Source organism: Amblyomma mixtum, chromosome 10 (genome assembly GCF_055824585.1).
Source record: "Amblyomma mixtum isolate Tamu chromosome 10, ASM5582458v1, whole genome shotgun sequence".
Lineage (NCBI taxonomy): Eukaryota > Metazoa > Arthropoda > Arachnida > Ixodida > Ixodidae > Amblyomma > Amblyomma mixtum.
The window spans coordinates 81,461,953-81,482,228 of NC_143021.1; the positions used below are offsets into that span (position 1 = coordinate 81,461,953).

Below are 20,276 nucleotides of genomic sequence, written 5' to 3' on the forward strand. Positions count from 1 at the left end.
CTGCTTCTGCTTCTTCTGCTTTTCTAATCAACTAGCTTTAAGCGACAACATATTCAGTAATGTTCTTATTTGATCAACACAAGAAAATAAATAAATTAAAAAAATCCCCTGTGCTCCTTGGTTTCTGTGGCTGTTGGCTTCTCTCATACTTATAACGAGCCCGTCATTCCCTTTCGCTTGTTTGATTATATATATATATATATATATATATATATATATATATATATATTACAGAAAAAGACAAAAAGAGAATTATCGCTCCGATATGCATCGTCAAGGCACCGTAGGCACCGCTGATGGAAACACCAGCTAGCGCGCGCTGGCTTGCGTTTACTCTCGAAATATGACCAGTAGCTGTGGGTATGCGTGATAGTGCCCATCGTAAGTGGGTCGCGCGTTTCCTGTCTCATACTTTGTAACATCACTTCCGCGTTCTCGCTTCGCCTTGACGCCTAACTAGTTAGGAGGAGGCTACGAATGCGAGCAAACCTGTGATAACCTCTTTTATTAATGCTAAAACGTTTTTTTTTTGTTAACATTGCCCACAGTGAGGCCTCCATTATCTCCATATTTAAAAGTTTTGTAGCCGCGTTTTTTTTTAATGGTATCAGTATAACAAAAGGTTTTAGCTTTACCAAAGTGCATTTAGTACTCGGGCTGTTTCCGAGCCTGAGCCGGGCATGTCTACCTCGCTGGCCGGGCCGGGTTCGGGACTATATCGAAAGAATCGGGCCGGGCTGGGGCGGCTAACGAAAAACGTTTACGTGCTCGGGAGGCGTGAATAATTAAGGCTCGTGCAGTGCTCTAATAGAGACTATACGAATATGGAAGATTATCGGACAGATGTGTTAAAAGCGAGGTAGGTTCCGCTTCTCACTAAATGACTGATGCCGACGAAACATTTACGTACAACTTTAATATCCCATTGCTGGCAGGCGAAGGATATTTGCGAGGTAGGTTTTCTCCTTCCTAAGTAACTATTCCAAAGAAACTTTTAATGCGGCAGTCTATATCGTTACAGTTCATGCACGCAAGAGAACATTAGGGGAGGCACAGATAAGTACCCACGTAGCATTGCCTTCATACCGTATTTCGAGCACTCCCTGAAGCGTCATACCTTGTCCGCGATACACTGCAGCCGACCAAAACCAAAAGGCACTAGAAGAGCGGATGAACTACGGGCATTTAGAATGCCTTCACTTGCAGGTGTCTTTTCGAATGTCAAACCTTGTGCATCCGTGGTAGCACGTCCAGCGTTCCAGCGGGGACGGTCGCCGAGCCCACGGCGTTTTCGGTCCATTATGTATGACTGTGCGCATATGTTGTTAAAACTTCTTATGGTAGCTGGTGATATTTTTTATTTATTCATTTTTTAGGCAATACAAGTATTGCCCACGAGGCAAGACAAAAGGAGACTATTGGTCTCCTGACTAGGTCTTGGCCTCGCCGGGCGCAGCAGAGGCAGTAGTACATAACATTTCACCTTGAGCATACATCCTAATCACGATCGGAGCAGATGATTATATAATCCTACATGCAATATACATATGCACAAGCTGCGAGACATAAATGGCACTTTGCTTAATAGCGACATGAAGAAACATAGGAATATTTAATAAAAACAAAACAAAAAGACAAACCAGAACATCAATGACACAATAAGGCACGTGCTCTTTGCCTAAACTGATGTACAGATGTAACATTTTTTGCAGTAGCTATTATATCTGGATAGGAATTGCAGAACATTGAAATTTGATGTTCGATAGTTTGAGTACCATAATTTGTTCTTGGCCTTTCTGTCAGTAAAGTAGTATGGCGCAATGAATAACCGGTATCTCTATCAAGGTACTGACTACAAAACGCCGCAGAATTTGTTGTCATCTCTTTATATATATACAGACTCAGTTTCAGGTGATATGAATACATGAAAGACGGTAGATTGTGGCGGATCATAAGCTCAGAAGCACTAGCTTGTCCATTTGCTGGCTGAAATAAACGTGCAGCTTTCCGAATGAGCACACATAGTCTTTCGCGATCAGTTTTTGTGGTAGTTCCCCATACCAACAGACAATAATTTATATGAGATTGAACAAGAGAAAAATACAGTCGCTTCTTGAGCCAAACGGGCAACAGATTACGAAGCCTGTATAGAATGCCAACTGATTTTGCAACCTTGATGCGGACATTATTAACATGATATGACCAACTAAGCTTCCTGTCAAAAGTAACTCCTAAAAACGAAAGATTTTCAACCTGTTCAATCTCAGAAGTTCGAAACGACAGTCGCATAACATGGGATATGGGCTTATTTTTTGCACAAAACAACATAAACTTCGTTTTATTTGTATTTAATTCAAGTTCATTTAGGAAAAGCCATGTGCTAAGTTCCAGTAGCCAAGTATTAGAAATAATTTCAAGTTGTTTAAGATTTTCACCATGAAAGAAAACGTTAGTATCATCGGCATATAAAATCATATCATTGGTTAAAGGAATGTTTACTATATCATTAATGTAGATAATGAAAAGTAAAGGCCCTAGTATAGATCCCTGTGGAACTCCATATTTTATAACACTCATTGCGGATGAAACACCGTGCACTGATGTATACTGCAGTCTCGACTGAAGATAACTACGCATTACTTGGTGTGCAATACCTCTTATTCCATATAACTCAAGTTTTCGTAATAAAATGTTGTGTTTAATAGAATCAAATGCTTTTCTAAAGTCTAAAAAAATTCCTACAGTAAAAAGCTTGCTCTCTATATTGCTAAGAATTCTATTTTTAACTCGTAGTAATGCGGATTCAGTGGACTTGGCTTTTTGGAACCCATATTGACAGTTCGTAATTACATGCATTGACGAAAGAAAGCTAGTCAAACGGACATATATAACACGTTCTGCGACTTTCGAAAAAAGCGGAAGAACCGAAATAGGCCTATAATTACTTAGATCATTATATGGTCCTTTTTTGTGAATTACAGCAACCCGAGCGATTTTCATTTTTTCTGGAAAACAACCGGTCTCGGACATACGATTGCAGATGTGTGTTAAAGGTCCTGCTATAAATTCAGCAACTGCTTTGATTGGTATCACTCTTATTTCATCTTCGCCAGCTGCCGAACTGTTGTTTAAGGAATTAATAATAGAAATAATCTCATCCTCTGACGTGGGTTGGAAGAATAAAGAGTCGCTGATTGTTTGCTTAATATACCGTTCACAGCTGAGTTGTGAAGAAACATGAAAAGTGGAAGTCGATGCCCCCGCGTCTAAGAAGTGGTTATTAAATGCATCCGCAAGCGCTGCACCTTTATAAGCCTTTCCATTAAGAATCAATTCAGCTGGTATGCCAGTCGCGTTGCTGGCGGTTAGTTCGCGATATGTTTTCCATATTTTACTGCAGTCACTTTTGCAAGCTTCAAATTTACGAGCATAGAATTCTGATCTCGCCTTCTTTAGGTCACTGCTCAGTTTGTTTCTGATTTGTTTAAATTCCTGTAGTAGTACTGTATCACGTGTACGCAAAAACAAGTTAAGTAATCTATCCTTGTGTTTAATACGCTTGTAAAGTTCGCCAGTCACCCATTCTTTTCGAGCCTTTTTGTGCTTAATCACAGGTTTATAAGGAAATGCATCATTATAGCATTTTTTCAGTCTAGTAATAAATACATCGTAGGCCTTAGAAGGATCCATAATATCTTATATATCTTCCCACTTCACCTTCTCAACCACAGACATAAAGGCTTCAACCTTCTGCGTGTTTATGAACCGTATATGAACAGTTTCATGTACAACACTCTGTCGTATTGGAAAAGCCGCAAATATTGGTAAGTGGTCACTAATGCCAGAGCTTAAAACACCAGATCTAGTAGCATTCGTTGAAAAGGTACTAAAACATAGATCAATTAGTGTACTAGAACTTAGGGTTACTCTTGTGGGCGCATCAATTATATTCTCACAACCATTTGCTAGCATACATTCTAATAACTGGGTCTTCGCTGGTAAATTTGAAAGCAAATCAATATTAAAGTCCCCCACAATTACCGCATGCCGTTTTGAATTATTTACAAATTCAAAAAGAGAGTCTAAAAAATTAAACAACGCTTGAGGAGCGCCTTGGGGTGGTCGGTAAATGGCAATGACAACAACTAATAGAATCTAATACCGGCCCTAACAAAGAGATTCTTGATGCTTTGAAAGAAATTCAAACTGGGAAGACAGCAATGCTAGAGCAGCTAAAGTCGACTGAAATGAAACTAGTTGATCATGAAAACATTTTGCGAGATTAAGGCGCGACTAGATAAAACTGAGACAGCGTGTGTTGGTATTGATGATATGCAGACTGAATTGAAAGAACTGCATGGAATCAGCACTGAGAACACGGCGCAGATAAATGCGCTGTCTGCCCGGCTAAATGATGCAGAAAACCGGTCCAGACGAAACAACATTGTTTTCCATAGCGTTGAAGATGAAGATAAAGAAACATGGTCAGATTCTGAGAATATTATCATTGCAGATATTAATCAGTATTTAGACATCCAGTTAGAGACACGCGACATTGAGCGTGCACATCGCATTGGGACTTTCCAAACTGGTAGGTGTAGGCCTATAATTGTGAGATTTGCTCACTTTAACCCTTTGTCGGCCATAGGGACATATATGTCCCACCCGCAACCCCAAGAAAAAACTGCCTCCACTGCCCAGAGGGAAATACGTAGACCCACCGAAACGGGTAGCGCCATCACGTAGAAGATAGAGCAACTATTAAATTTTTCCTTCATTTGGGAGGTGCCGCTGGTAGCTCGTGCTGCTTAAAGCCCCTAAAGAAACTAAAGTAGCTACAAGACGCCCTCCCTGTTCTCTCCTCCTCCCCCGCCCGCGCGCCGGGCGAACGACTTTTGTTTTCTTTGTGATTTCCTGTGACTTCGGTGGCGACCTCTAGCCCGCTCAGAAGGAACTAACGCCCCTTTTCAATTGGTTGCGCTGGATTCCCGTATTTCAATTTCAATTTCAATTTTTCAATTTATTTACCATGTACACATGGTGAGGGGCGAGGGAAAAAAGCCAGAAATTTTGTCTTGACGTGCCCCTCGGCCCCTACATTGCAGGGCAGCAGGTAACATAAATGTTTTAAACAAATAGCATCTCAAAATGCAAACAATAGTCATCAAAAATGGTTTTGTGTATTATTAGAAAAATGACAAGGAATGAAGTGTAAAACAAAAAATGGTAACAAAAAAAGGAAACAGAAAAATACACATCATCGAAAAACAGGAATTCGGTTACTCAAATTAGGTCAACACTATGCGGAAACGAAAGAGATAAAGAAGCAGTGAAGGGATAAAGAAGCAATGAATCTATAAAGTGGCACATAAATCGTGTATAACTTGGCGGCATGCACGTGAAAGATCAACTTGTGCAGTTTGAAACTTATTTAGAAGTCGGGGCAACGTGTTTGCTAGACTATGTGTACCATATATTGTGCGGCAGGTTGGAATATGCCACAGTTCGCTGTCTCTGATAGGATAAACTTGTACATTTAGTGAAAAGTGTGCCGTTTCACGCAAGTAATTCATATTTTGTTTTATGTCCTTCTTGTATCTTTCAGCTAGCCTAACATTATACATTTCAGATACTTTTATGTCATTGAACTGGTGGAATAAATTGCATGTGTTTATATGAGAACCGACGTTAAGTACTGCACGCAGAGCCTTCTTCTGTAAAACATAAATCTTATTTTTATTGGTACCTGTAGTTGTTCCCCAAACTAAATGCGCATAGTTCACTTGGGACATAAAGAGCGAATTATATAGGAGAAGTTTAACTTTGCATGGAAGTAAGTGACGATGCCGGTTAATGATACCTGTGACACGAGAAAGCTTACTGATTACAGCGTTAACATGATTGTCCCAGCTTAGCTGGCTGTTGAAATGAACCCCTAATATCTTAATGTTATCTACAAACTCTATCGTTTCCAAACCTAGCTTAAGATCGCATGATGGAATAACGTTTTTATTTTTTGGTTTGAACATAACTGCCTTAGTTTTCTTTACATTAGCTTTGAACAGATTATTAAGGGACCACTGATGGAGTGTACTTAGTGTCCTATTGGCCTCAATTATCACATCTTCACATGCGCTTGATGAGAAAAACAGTGAGACGTCATCTGCATACATAATGCACTTCACATGCAGGCATTGATTAACGATATAATTGATATATAAGTTAAAAAGAAGCGGTCCAAGGATACTTCCCTGAGGTACGCCAGCAGGTACTTTTTTTACTGAGGATCGACAGCTATTAATATCAACAAACTGAAAGCGATGTGCAAGATATGACGTAAGAAGCGCCGAGTTCTTCTCTATGCCGAGTTTTTGTCTATGTCTCCACATTAAGCGTGCGTTCCGCTGCATAAATACATCGGTGACTTAGGAGAAACATTTGCATGCTTCACTGAATCGTCTAAAGGCAAAAATGAGCACGCATAGATGCATTGTTTCGGTAGAGCCGAACGCGCGCCGTGTCCGGGTGCGCCGGGCTGTATGCGGCGTGCCAAGTTTGATATCGAGAGTGGGGCGTGCATTGAACGTGACCGTGAATCACGAGGCCGTAGAATGAATTTCCGGTGATCTGTTTTGGTGAAGACGAGTATTTATTTATTTATTTATTTTCTCAAAGGTCTCGGTTGAGACATTACATGAGGGAGTGGACGGTATCTGGCAAACAATGGTAAAAAATGTTAAGATGAAAGGTTGGCGATGCTCCGCTTGAATTATGGTTTGGTTTGGTTTATTGGGGTTTAACGTCCCAAAGCAACTCAGGCTATGAGGGACGCCGTAGTGAAGGGCTCCGGAAATTTTGACCACCTGGGGTTCTTTAACGTGCACTGACATCGCACAGTACACGGGCCTCTGAAATTTCGCCTTCATCGAAATTCAGCCGCTGCAGCCGGGATCGAACACACGTCTTTCGGGTCAGCAGCTGAGCACCGTAACCACTGAGCCACCGCGGCGGGGCTTGAATTATAGTGGGTTGATGATAATGGCAACTTCGGTGGACAGGTCATTCCAGTCTCGTGCAGTACGCTGAAAAAATGACTGCTGAAATGTCACAGTATGGGCTTGTAGGGGATAGACTGCGTTACTGTGGCTGAACCGGGCGAGGCGGTGGGCTCTTTTTATGTAGGGGTTATCAATAGGCAACGAATGGAAAAATTTATGAAAAAGGTTAAGACGTGCTATCTTACGGCGCGAGGCAAGGGGGGGGGGGGGGGGGGCAAGTTGATTCGAGCTTTTAGTGCTGAGATGCTTGAGTGGTAGGAATAATTAGATAGAATGAATCGTGTTGCGCGGTTCTGAACTAATTCGAGGGCGTTAGTAAGATTATTGTGGTGCGGATCAAAAATAGCGTTAGCATACTCAGGGTTGGGTCGCAAGAAGGTTTGAAAAGCAAGCTGTTTAATAGGGGGAGGAGCGAGTGAAAGGTTACGGCGTAAATTACCTAGAGCACAATTAGCAGAATTTATTATGTGGTGAATTTATTATGCTCTTCGTCCGTTTGTGTTTCCGTGTGTGTGTTCCTTGTAGCGCGAATTGATCAGTATGAAGCACCAGCTAGCCCCCGCTCTTGCAGTGTTAATATGACAGGTCCAAGTTAGGTCACGCGAGATATGCGCACCAAGATATTTGAATGATTCGGATGTTCCAATCTGCAGGTTATTAATATTATAATTAGACACTAAGTAATTACGACGACAGTGAATGGACATTAACACGGTTTTAGAAGTATTTAATGACATGAGCCATGTTTTACACCAGTCCTGTATGCGAATAAGGTGAGTTTGTAATGCGAAATGGTCGGTGGAGTTAGTAATTCCTCGGTAAACGACACAGTCATCGGCAAAGAGTCGGATATGAGAAGAAATGTTACACGGTACGTCATTAATATATATCAAGAAAATGAGGGGCCCGAGTAGCGTTCCTTGCGGTACCCCTGAGAGCACGGGTGTTAAGGATGAAGAGTGAATTCGCATATACGAACTGCTGACGGTTAGATAAAAACCCTCGAATCCAGTTCAGAACACATGGATGAATATTAAGGCGCTATAACTTTAGTAATAGACGACCATGGGGGACCTTATCGAACGCTTTTTCGAAGTCTAAAAACACTGCAGCAGTCGGGATATTACGATCAATGTTTAAATGTAAGTCGTGCAGGAAGAGTGCCAGTTGGGTGTCACAGGAATGATTCTTGCGAAAACCATGCTGGCTTGAGTGAAAAAAATGAACGGACGATAGGAAGTTAGCAATATGCGAGTATAAAACAAGCTCCATTATTTTGCAAGAAACGCTTGTTATGGAAATCGGGTCGTAGTTACTCGGCGATGATCGGCTTCCTTTCTTGAAGACTGGGATGACCTTGCCCACCTGCCAGTCACGTGGAATTGAACCGGTGTTCAGGAATTCCTAGAATATGAGCGATAAGAACAGGCTACACGTATGTTTAGTATTTTTCAGCACTTTGGCGTTGATACCGTCCGCTCCAGTAGATGACGAGTTCTTCAGTGACTAAATTACCTTGACTATGCCGACGGGATGAAATGTGATATTTTGCATAAGCGGGTGCGTAAAATATGGCGGATCTGGAAGATTGTCAAGGGGTTCATTAGTAAAGACCGAACTGAATGCTGTGTTAAGAACATCTGCAACCTCAGTGTCAGGAATAGGAGATCCAGAGCTACTGTTAAGTGAAATCTCATTACATTGATTAGGGCTAATGGTTTTCCAAAATCGTTTTGGGTTAGTCTGTAGCATAGATGGTAAAGTAGTAGAAAAAAACTTGCGTTTAGTCTGAGCGGTTAACTTGTCGTATTCTTTTGCGACAGCATACTTCTGCCATGTGGAAGAAGAGTTAGACAGCTTGGCCGACCGGAACAGGCGTTTTTTTCTTATTATTGAGTCCTTTGAGCGATACATTAAACCATGGTGATGTTATTCTTTCTGTTATAGTAATGGTTGGAATGTAAAGACTTATAAGCCGATGCATCTCTGTTTTGAAAAGTAACCAGTTCGACTCGAGAGAATGCAGTGGAAAGTTAACAGCGAATGTGTCGAAGTAGTCTGATAATTCACGGTTCATGCTGGCATAGTCTCCTTTACCATAAAGCGTAAGTGTTTTTTTATTTTTTTGTTTCTTTAGTACGTTGCAATAAAAAGAAGTATGTGTCGTCAAATTATCGCTGAGACCGCGCAACAAGGTGATAGGAGTGAAATTATCAGGATGCGTTGTTAATACGAGATCTAGAACGTTGGACGAGTGGTCAGTAACGCGTGTGGGATCAGTGACGAGTTGAGTTAAGCCAAAAGTCATACACGTGTTTAAGAAATCGCTAGCCGGGCTGCTTTTAGATAATGTAGCGGTGGGATTAGACCAATCTATTGTGGGAAAATTAAAATCACCGAAGAGAAGGATAGGACTAAGTGCATGTGTTTTAGTTAACACATTTAAGGCATCATGAAATAAGGGGGTGAAAGAACTGTCAGCATTAGGAGGCGGTAACAAATACCAATGAGGATTGGCGGGTGTATAGCAGTGCATCGAAGCCAAATCATTTCCAGTTGTGAAGGGAGGCTAAGGAATGAACAATGCAGATCTCCTTTTATGGCGATCAATACACCCCCACCGTGCGAATTATCGGGTCTATCCTTCCGGAATATGTCAAAATCTGGGAGAAATGGAAGAATCTCAGAATCGTGAACTGATGCGTTAAGCGATGTTTCAGTTGGTAGTAAGATATCGCATGAAGATGAACCTATTAAACTGCACAATGAATCGCGCTTGGTAACAACACTTCGAATTTTAGCAAGCAGAAATGATAAAGGGTGACGATTCGGCGAACAGGGTTCACAATTTGGTTTTAATGGTGGCTACAAGCTGTCCTGAACGACGTGGTTAGAAACATGGTCGAAATGGTATGTTTTTTCACTCTGACAAGCTTTTCATTTCGCAACTTGTATCGCAGTTTTCGAGCCTTTCCAAATTCGATGAGGCGTTTCTGGGCAAGGCGCGTGCTTGGAGCGAGATCTTGAGCAACCGCATATCCTGTATCTTTCAATTTGCAGGCGGAAGACAGGACTTGCTCTTTAACTCCTGCAATGCTTGCTCAAAATGAGGCTCAATAAGCGTTGAAATTCAGTCAGGGCGTCAAGGGTACGCGACGGGCAGCGGCAAAAATAGTCACGCAGGCACGATGACTACACAAAAATTAATTCCCCGCGCCTCCCTAGTAAAAACTTTTCTGCCCCCGTTCCCAGTCATGTATTATTAAGGAGAATATTTTTTGCCCATTTGAGCACTTAAAAGCGTAGCATTCCTGCTATGACGGAAATATCTAGATAACGTGATCACGTGATCGGAGGAGGACGCTGCTAAGTACGCTCAGCATTTTGTCTGCAGTAAAATTTGTTCATAGTGCTTACATTATTCTGGCGCTATATTTTGGAGAACGCTATTGAGTACACCCTGTATTTGGTCTGCATAGTAATATTTGGCCGTTGTGCCTAGAAAACACTGTCACTATAATTTTGTTACTAAGATGTGTTGCCAAAATGGCTGCCACAGCTGTTCCAAGAATGTGGAGCTCCCGATCTAGAGTCGGCATGTTTACTCTACGCAGGAGTACTCTGGCTTCAGGAACCCTGCCCCGCCAGCTTCCTGGATGCCGGACAACACGTCTGCTGGCTATGATCCTGAGTGGAACATGGTTGACGAGGAGAAAGTGCAAAACCTGCTGGAGCATCTGGCGCTGCTGGCTGCCGAGAGCACTCGTTGGTGGACGGTTCCGGAGGCTATTGCCGACATCGCGGAAATTCCAAGCTGCAGAGGCTGTGTCGAAGAATTGTGTGCACAGCTAACTGACAGAGAAGGTTTATTTATGCTTACTGAGGATTACCTCATAAATGTCATGGCTCTCAAGGTATGCAACGTGGTCAGGTCACTGATATAGAAAACTTGGCATGGGATTCGCGACTAGTTTAACATCATCTGCATCAAGACATGGCCGCCGACCATATTGAGCAGGACATCGGTATGCTTTCATATGTCACCCACCGAGACTGGGATAGAGCAGAACATAAGCAATACTTCATGTGTGACCCACGGAGATTGGAGGGCTACAAAATTTTGATCATTTGCATTGTGCCAGCGTTGCGCCTTGAGTGACAGTGCCTCTTGCACTATGTCAGGACTTGCTCCACCGCTTTCGTGAAAATAAAAAGGTTTTTTTGCATTTGTCTTCTTTCTGGCACTGATCGTCGATATTGGCTAGTATAGCCAGTCCCAGAGCAACTGGAACTGAGTCACCAGGTGCCATATCTGGTAAACGAAGCAGTGTTTGTATGAATGCAGGGTTACTGGCAATGGGCGATTGGTAATAGGTCGCTGGATACTGGTAGATAAGTGCAGCTTTTAGGAAACATCGAGGTCCGTGCTCATCAAAGGGACTGTCGTAATAATTACTGACTGAAACACGTGTCATGAGATTTTATTCGAAAAGAAGGTGCCATAATATAAGAAGGGAGAAGAGCGATATCGGAGGAAACAACAATATATAATTTTGATTTGGCATTGAAAAACGCCTTAGAGCAGTGAAACCTTGCCATTATTTGTGTACCGACCACGTGACCGTATCTCCGTGAAGTGTGCTGTTTGGAGCGGTAACCACTGTCTTCTAGAATGTCACAGTCCACACGAGGGACCGCAGCGCGGACGAAAAGGTCACGTGAGTAATGCGCCGAGCGCGACAACACACCGAGGGCAGGAAAATTCCAGAAACTGCTGTCCTCCTCGCTCGTCTGGCGCTGTCCTCTATTAGCGAACAAACTCAGCGTCAGGGACCGCTGTGTTGTCTGGCGGCTCACAACAACGCGACCGCCGTTCCCAAGGGGTGTGAACGTGGACGTGATCATCATCGTCATAAATATATTGCTACGCTGGTCAAGATGACGTATTTATGAAGGTCCGTACGTGGTCTGTGGATGTGTTCGTGCATATAACTGGCAGGTTTGAAAATTACAGCTGTTCCTGGCTTGCGGCGAAATTTGCGCTGGTTTGTGGAAAGCGATCACGTTTTTGACGGTTAGCGCTTAATTCTGATGTGCTCTAGAAAGCTCATGGGCACCGAAACCGAAGTTGTGGCATTATCTGCGTGACAGATCCGCATATGAGGTAGCGGTCTGACTTAGGGATGCATTTACGAGTCAACAGTACAGTAACCTAGGTGCCCCTGTGTCCCCAAGGGATGGAAGTTCGTCAGGGCGGTGTTCAGTTATTCCCACAGGTAAGGACCTCGGTGATTTTGCCATCAATGAGCGTGAAAGCTAAGGCGCCGGGCTCGCCGGATGTTCCTCCGGTCTTCGCACTCTCTTATGTGCCGCGCTTATTGCCGCTAACTTTTTCGTTGCAATTAGCAGCAGAAGAAATCCTTCGAGGCGATTGCTAGTTATGCTCACAGCTGCGAATATGAAGCTACCTTCGGCGAAAATGACAGCAAAATATTCAGGGGGCACTTTTACTGTCTAAAGCAGGGTGTCGAACCGGAACCGAACCTGAACTCGAAACAGGAACCGAACCCGAATTTTCACCCGGAACCGTAGCTGAACCGAACTCATTTTTTCCGCCATCTTGGAACTGAACTCGAAGCGGAACGATTCAAAGGAACCGTTCTGAACCGGTTCGAGGCTTGGTTCAGTGCCACTTTCTTTGCAAACCCGCGAAATTTTTTTTTTCAGACAAAATGAGATGATCTAGCGCGTAGGTTTGCCCATCCGAAGCAGTCTGTGCTAGAAAGTGCGAAAATGGCACCCAGTATGTGCGACAACAAAATTTAATGAAATCTGATCTCTGGGAAGAAACCTGATAGACGCTTCTGTAATGTACTAGCACCAATTCTAAAGCATTGCATGCCAGTTTTATGTGAAATATGGAGTTACTACAGCTCCCCTCTTGCATGTTTGCGTATGGTTTTAAAGAAATTGTTCGCAGTGCTCTAACTCGATAAAGGACCATAGACACCAAATTTTTCCTTGCATGTTTTCTTCTTTTAAACGATGCTTTCGATATTGGTATACATGGAGCACCCAGTGGTTTTCGCCTGCGACGAATAATTCATATTTGAATTTCTTCTCGACGCTATTTAGATTTCATCAACAGAACGACGGCTTTGAGATGCAGTCTAATTTAGGTTACGTGGGGCACGAACAATGCAGTAATCTAACTGCTAATGTACTGTTTGTTGTAACTCTAGCCTTTGAATCAGGCTGGTTTATGTGCAGTAGAGAGGCAAAAAAACGTACCAGAGTTTCTATCAGAGTTTGTCCGCTCCTCACGGGACCTGAAGTTTAACTACACGTCAGAGCCATCGTTCGGCTGATGAAACTGAAGCAGTATGGAAGAATCAATTCCTTTCTAAATTATTCAGCGGAAGTAGGCGAATACCACACGGTGTTCCATGTATTCTAATATCCAGGGCATCATTCGAAAGGAGTAAACACAAAATAAAATTAGTTGTGCGTAGTCTTTTAGGCAACGCTTTAAAATACCTTCCCTTTCTTTGTGTCATTTGCGACAAATATATGAAACAAACGATCTAACAGCATTGTGGTGGCGGTTTTTGAGGGAAGGCATGGCGCAATAAGTCTCACTTCTTGATGGACACCTCAGCCGAGCCGTAAGAAAAGGGAGGAAAGTGCAAGTGAATGAAGAGAGAGACAAACCGGTGCGGTAGTGGAGGGCGCGGGAATAATTTGGACCAACCAGAGACCTTTAACGTGCATTGACATCGCCCAGCACACGGGTGCCTTTTGCTTCTCGCCTGCAACGAAACGCGGCCGAATTAGAACCCAGGTACACCGAATAAGTAGCCGAGCGGCCCAAACACTGAGCCACCGCAGTGGGCAGTGCAACACCTACTTCTGTAAGCATTCGTTGTGTCAGACAACAGGTAATAAATAAACCCCCTCACGATGGGTCAGTGGTACTATGCAAAAACAATCCAAGGAGACGAAATGCAAAAACGCGCCTGCGCAGTGGAACGTTGAATAACAAATTGACAGTGGTTTAACTTTTCTAAACCTAGCTGGAGCGAAAGCTCCAGTACACTTGGCTACGCTTTGTTAAACGCCTAAAACGCCTCGCAGGCGTTTCAGGCACACTCTCAGCCGCGCTTTTACCCATGGCGAAACTGCATTCGATAGCTGCTTCGCCACCTTAACCGAACGCCCGAGTCACGTGCATAATCACATGACCACATCTGGTGAAGCCTTGGAGGAAGGAAAATTTAGAGGAGAGACCGTCACATGACATTTTGTGGAGCCGGAAACAAGCTCGGCGCCATCTTGTCCGGGCTGACGTTTAGCCGCCGCGCCGATTGCGCGCGCGTTTCAAAGCCAACGAAGGAGCGTGCTACCGCATTGGCACAGGCCCCCGCACGGGTGGCGCTTGGCTGCTTGCCGGTTTAGGGTGCCCTATGCCGGTGTGTGTTCGTCAGCGGAAAAGGTAATAAAGCGGAAATACCCGTGTGAGACAGACGGCTACTTTCAGTTACTGCTTCGTTCTGCGTCGTCTCCATGCCGTCTCCAACTGCTCGGCCCTGGTCACAATTAGTAGCAGCCGGGAAAAATTATTATCTCAACTCTTGCAAGCGCTGGAAGTGACCTTCGCTTTCAATTACTGCGGTGGCCCATCAGTACCCGTCGCCACTTTTGGCTACGTTGTTTTCTGACGGCGGAGACTATGAGCCTCCCTGGCAGTGGCGTAGCCAGAAATTTTGTTTGGAGGGGGGGGGCTCATGTTGCAGGACGGCCTCCTCATAGAATTTGTGGAGAGATAAAACGCTAGAATAATAGCTACATTGCCGTGTTGACAATGCCATTGTGTATTAGATAAAGCTACGCACTGTCTAGACAAGTGAAATATGTATTTTTTTTAAAATAAAAGAATGTATATTCGTATGTCTTAAAAATCGTGTTAACTGATACCAATGCTTCCATGTTTTTTCGTATTTACTAAGTAAACAAAATATCACACGAAGTCTACAACTACATCAGTCCGACAGTGCATGCCAGTGATGTGGAAAACGTAAGGGCCATGAAATGAGCAAGTGGAGGACAAATATTTTAATGAATGTTTGTCGTTCAAGAACCTTTGCATTTCTGTACATATGCAGCGGCCAGGGGAAAATCTCAATAAGGCTGTCCTTCGTTCCAGTGTACTGCGCAGCAGCAGCTGTGACCGGTCATGTATTGCGAGTAATTGCACCGAAATTTTAGTCGCAACAGCCAGCACATGAACAAATGAGGAGTTCTGCAATATATGCAATAGAATTAAGTGCGAAGATAAAATGTAGTATCAGAAATGTGAACATACAACTTGGCAACTTGAAATTTTGAATAAAACCACCTTGGTGCAAATAATTTCACAAGGACAAAAAAGACGAGGAAATCGTGAAGTTGTTTGCGCCAAGGTGGTTTTATTCCAAATTTTAAGATGCTAAACCAACAAGCCCGACGATATGCCTTACTGAACAACTTGACAAAGAACAAAAAAGTGTCGCTGGAAACAAAGTCACTGTATGTCTACATAAAACCTCGCAACAAGATATTTCAATACCCGTATGCCTCCACTTCATCTACGTGTCTAAGCAAAAGTCACTCCATACAATGCGTCAAACAAGGCAAATAAGCTTTTGGGGAACATTCTAAAATTACGAGATTTCACATACCGATCGCCCGAAAGCGCTTAAATTTCTTTTTTTTTATGCTGTGTGTCTTGGCTCTCACAGTGTATTTCATGAAGCTTCCGAAGAAACTATGCCACCGTAACGCAGTGGTACTGCCTTTAAATTTAAGCTTCCTGAAATGTTTTAGTATATGGCTACCCTGGAAGCCTTATATGTCCAGCTTGCTGGCACGATGCTTAAATTTGAATGGCACTCAGCAACACTTTTTGTTGGAGAGCATAATGATTTTTGAGTGGACAGCTGTCAAATGTGCGATCAGGTTGTAAAAAAATGCTTCTTTGCTAGAATGAGTGTAGACGTTCATACATGAGATCCGTGAGCAAGGTTATTGATATTGCGTCGTTTGCATGCTATGCTCGCATAAAAGTGTTCTACATACTGGTCACACTTTAATCGCGCTCTCTGGTGGAGAGCACAAACCTTTCAGTTTTATGCTGAATGAGTGTGCACGTGTCTGCTTTCGGCTGAGTCGTGAACAATGCTGCCATGCATGGTCACACCCCACCTTAGTGTTCAACCTGGCTTTTAATGCAGCTCTTGTTGCTGAACGTTGCAATCTGCATCCATTGCATATGTTTGGGAAGCTGGCTGTGTCAACAGTGCCTTCTGCTGCAGCAGTGAGGGTAAGAGAAATTCTTCAGTACTTTGTTGTTGGTCTTAAATACTATACTTATCTTCTTAGCATGTTTTCGTGTCGCTGGTGATGCAAGGAATGCTTTCTCTTATATAGCAGTGAGGTTCCGTAAATATACTAAAAAGTTTGAGTTCTTCACCCTGAACGCAAAATGTAGTATCGTAAGGTGTTGTAATGGTGGCCGTGGCAACAATGACTTTTGATTCACGACTCCAAGAGCCACTCACAGAGGCGACAGAAATGGAGAGGGCCAAAGTGCATATTAGTAGACGGCAGAGGATTCATGGGGGTGCTCGTGTCACCCCCCTCCAAAAGACTGAAATTTTACATAAGGTAACCATTCTCAACGCCTTTTTCTCCATGAAAAAAGTTCAAGAAATGCGTGTTTTCTTGCAGCTGGCCATGCAAGGAATGCTTTCTCGTACAGCAGTGAGTATGGGCAAATATAGTAAAAAGTTTGAGTTCTTGACCCTGAATGTAAAATTTAATATCATAACTTGTTGTAATGGTGGCTGTGCCAGCAATGACTTTTCATTCACGACTCCAAGAGCCACTCACACAAGTGACAGAAACGGAGAGGGCCAAAGTGCATATAGTAGACGGCATTGGAGGATATATCTTTAATTTTACGCAGGATAACCATTCGGAACACCTTTTTCTCAATAAAAAAGTTCAAGAAATACATGTTTAAAAAGTGACTGCCCCCCTCCATAATTCCACCCTTTGGAGCATGGCAACATAGCATGTTTCACATATCCACAGATCTAGTATTGTGCATACTATATTATACCGTAGCTTTTCAGACGTCTAGAAGTTTAGGGGTACCCAGTGGCTGTAGTATACGTTTCACGGTGTTGTGCATCATTTCAATGCTGTGTTTCATTTTTAATATACAGAGCTGCAGCTGTACGCACCGCTTCTCAATACTTGATGAAATAATATCTTGTAATGTCACTTTATAGTAGCACACTTTACTTGTGATCGACAATACATAAAATGAAAGTCGATCTATTGTACTTAATCAATGCACGAAATTGTTTTTCTTCAACATAATCACATAGATAAATGAGAGAAAGAAGCCAACAGCCACACAAACCAATGGACACAGGGGATTTGTTTTTTTTATTTATTTTGTGGTGTTGATCAATTTAGAATAATACTGAATATGTTACCGCTTAAAGCTAATTGATAAGAAAAGCAGAAGAAAAAACAACCACATGCCGCCGGTGGGATCCGAACCCACGACCTCAGAATTTCGCGTCCGGTGCTCTACCTCTGAGCTACGGCGACGGCTGTCAAGTCTTCTGCTTTCGGGGGTATTTATGTTTACAAGTAATCTAACTTGAGAGTGTTCATCAGCGCCACCCGCGTTCGTAAGCGGTGGACGTAGCACGTCCTGAGGTACCGCTGGTGTGACGTAGAACGTCATCTAACGGCGAGAGTGGAAGCTGTGTGAGAACCCTCTTATGCTTCCTATGGCGTCATGGCTGCCAGAACCGAGACCCTCGCTAAGCAATTAAGCAAACAAGGGAAGGGGAATGAGGGGCTCGTTATAAATATGAGAAACAAGCCAACAGCCACAGAAACCAACGGACACAGGGGATTTCTTTTTTTTATTCATTTTGTAGTGTTGATCAATTTAGAATAATACTGAATATGTTACCGGCGGCATGTAACATATGTCACCGTAACATATGACATATGTAACATATGGCATATCTAACACATGTAGCATGTAACATATGACATATATATGTCACCGGCGGCATGTGGCTGTTTTTTCCTCTGCTTTTCTTATCAATTAGCTTTAAACGGGAACATATTCTGTATTATTCATATTTATAACGAGCCCCTCATTTCCCTTCCCTTGTTTGCTTAATTGCTTAGCGAGGGTCTCGGTTCTGGCAGCCATGATGCCATAGGAAGCATAAGAGGGTTCTCACACAGCTTCCACTCTCGCAGTTATATGACGTTCTACGTCACACCAGCGGTACCTCAGGACGTGCTGCGTCCACCGCTTACGAACGCGGGTGGCGCTGATGAACACACTCAAGTTAGATTATTTGTAAACATAAATACCCCCGAAAGCAGAAGACTTGACAGCCGTCGCCGTGGCTCAGAGGTAGAGCACCGGACGCGAAATTCGGAGGTCGTGGGTTCGGATCCCACCGGCGGCATGTGGTTGTTTTTTCTTCTGCTTTTCTTATCAATTAGCTTTAAGCGGTAACATATTAAGTATTATTCTAAATTGATCAACACCATAAAATAAATAAAAAAAGAAATCCCCTGTGTCCGTTGGTTTCCATGGCTGTTGGCTTCTTTCTTATGTTTATAACGGGCCCCTCATTTCCCTCCCCTCGTTTGCTTAATCACATAGATAAATGAAATTCAGTGCACATGTGGATCCTCATTTCACCATGGGCACAATAAATACGTGAGAAAAGGCCTGCTAATTCAGTTAGAGCTTCACCTTTTTCGCTGTTCTTGACCATGACATCAGATGGAAAAGCAATTACAAACCTGCAAGAGGAAACCGGTCTAAACATGGCGCGCGACCAGAAACACAGACTATGCCACGATATGAACGAATACACTTGAGCCCGGCACGTCCCAGGTGCTAGAGCTCGCTAGACGCATCAAACGCTACACGCTTGAAACAGGCGTGTACCAAAGTTTCTGCAGTATACTAAGAGCAAAGCGAGCGCACTGCTTCCTTTAAATTATCCCCCTCCGCCCATGTCATGGCCCCCACAGTTCACACAAGCGCAATCGCGAACAACAAATATGAGAGTTACACTAACACCAGCGACAATCGCTGGAGCGTTGCAAGAACACGCATAAGTAGCAACGAGGTTTCACTGCCGATGGAAAGGGGAGCGCGAATGGCACAGGCACACTGCACGCACAGGACGCGAAACGTCCGCACAATACGCGAACGACCTCGCTAGCGCACGCCATATTAATGAGTGGTGAACAAACAGCGCGAATGCTCCTCAGTGAGCAGCGGCGGTCTGCCGACGGCTCCAAGCAGTGACGCAGCAGACGACATGCCAGTGCGATCGTGGTCGCCTAGCTCGTTGAAATTAATGCACGCAACAGCGAGAGTTTTGCAGCGAATTACACCTGAGATATGAGTGAACAGACCCAATGTCAGGCTGTGAGCACGATCAAAAACAAACTCGAGTAGTTGAGGAAAGTACACCTACGCCGCACCGCAAATGCTACGCCGCGGCCGCCTGCTACCGCCCGGACAAGATGGCCTCTCGATCGAGAAAAACCACGTGATTTCCTCCACACTTTTCTCCCAGATTGTTGCGTGGAAAGGGCTTCTCCTGATTTTTGCCTCCTGATCCTCTGGATCGAGAAAAACCACGTGATTTCCTCCACACTTTTCTCCCAGATTGTTGTGTGGAAAGGGCTTCTGATTTTTACCTCCATATCCTCCCGATCGAGAAAAACCAGGCGATTTCCTTCACACTTTCCTCCCAGAATGTTCTGTGGAAAGGGCTTCTCCTGATTTTTGCCTCCTCATCCTCCCGATCGAGAAAAACCACGTGATTTCCTCCACACTTTTCTCCCAGAGTGTTGTGTGGAAAGGGCTTCTCCTGATTTTTGCATCCTGATCCTCCCGATTGAGAAAAACCACGTGATTTCCTGCACACTTTTCTCCCAGAGTGTTGTGTGGAAAGGGCTTCTCCTGATATTTGCCTCCTGATCCTCCCGATTGAGAAAAACCACGTGATTTCCTCCACACTTTTCTCCCAGAATGTTGTGTGGAAAGGGCTTCTCCTGATTTTTGCCTCCATATCCTCCCGATCGAGAAAAATCAGGTGATTTCCTTCACACTTA

The 20,276-nt window shown here is 43.5% G+C and overlaps 2 non-coding genes across 2 annotated transcripts; one reads left to right on the forward strand and one right to left on the reverse strand.

The window, feature by feature from the left end:
• Positions 1 to 17,645: 17,645 nt before the first annotated feature.
• On the reverse strand, positions 17,646 to 17,717 carry TRNAS-CGA (transfer RNA serine (anticodon CGA)). The gene has a single exon. It is a non-coding gene; the product is annotated as a tRNA-Ser (tRNA).
• Positions 17,718 to 18,532: 815 nt separating this feature from the next.
• TRNAS-CGA (transfer RNA serine (anticodon CGA)) lies at positions 18,533 to 18,604 on the forward strand. Its single transcript has one exon. It is a non-coding gene; the product is annotated as a tRNA-Ser (tRNA).
• Positions 18,605 to 20,276: the final 1,672 nt, after the last annotated feature.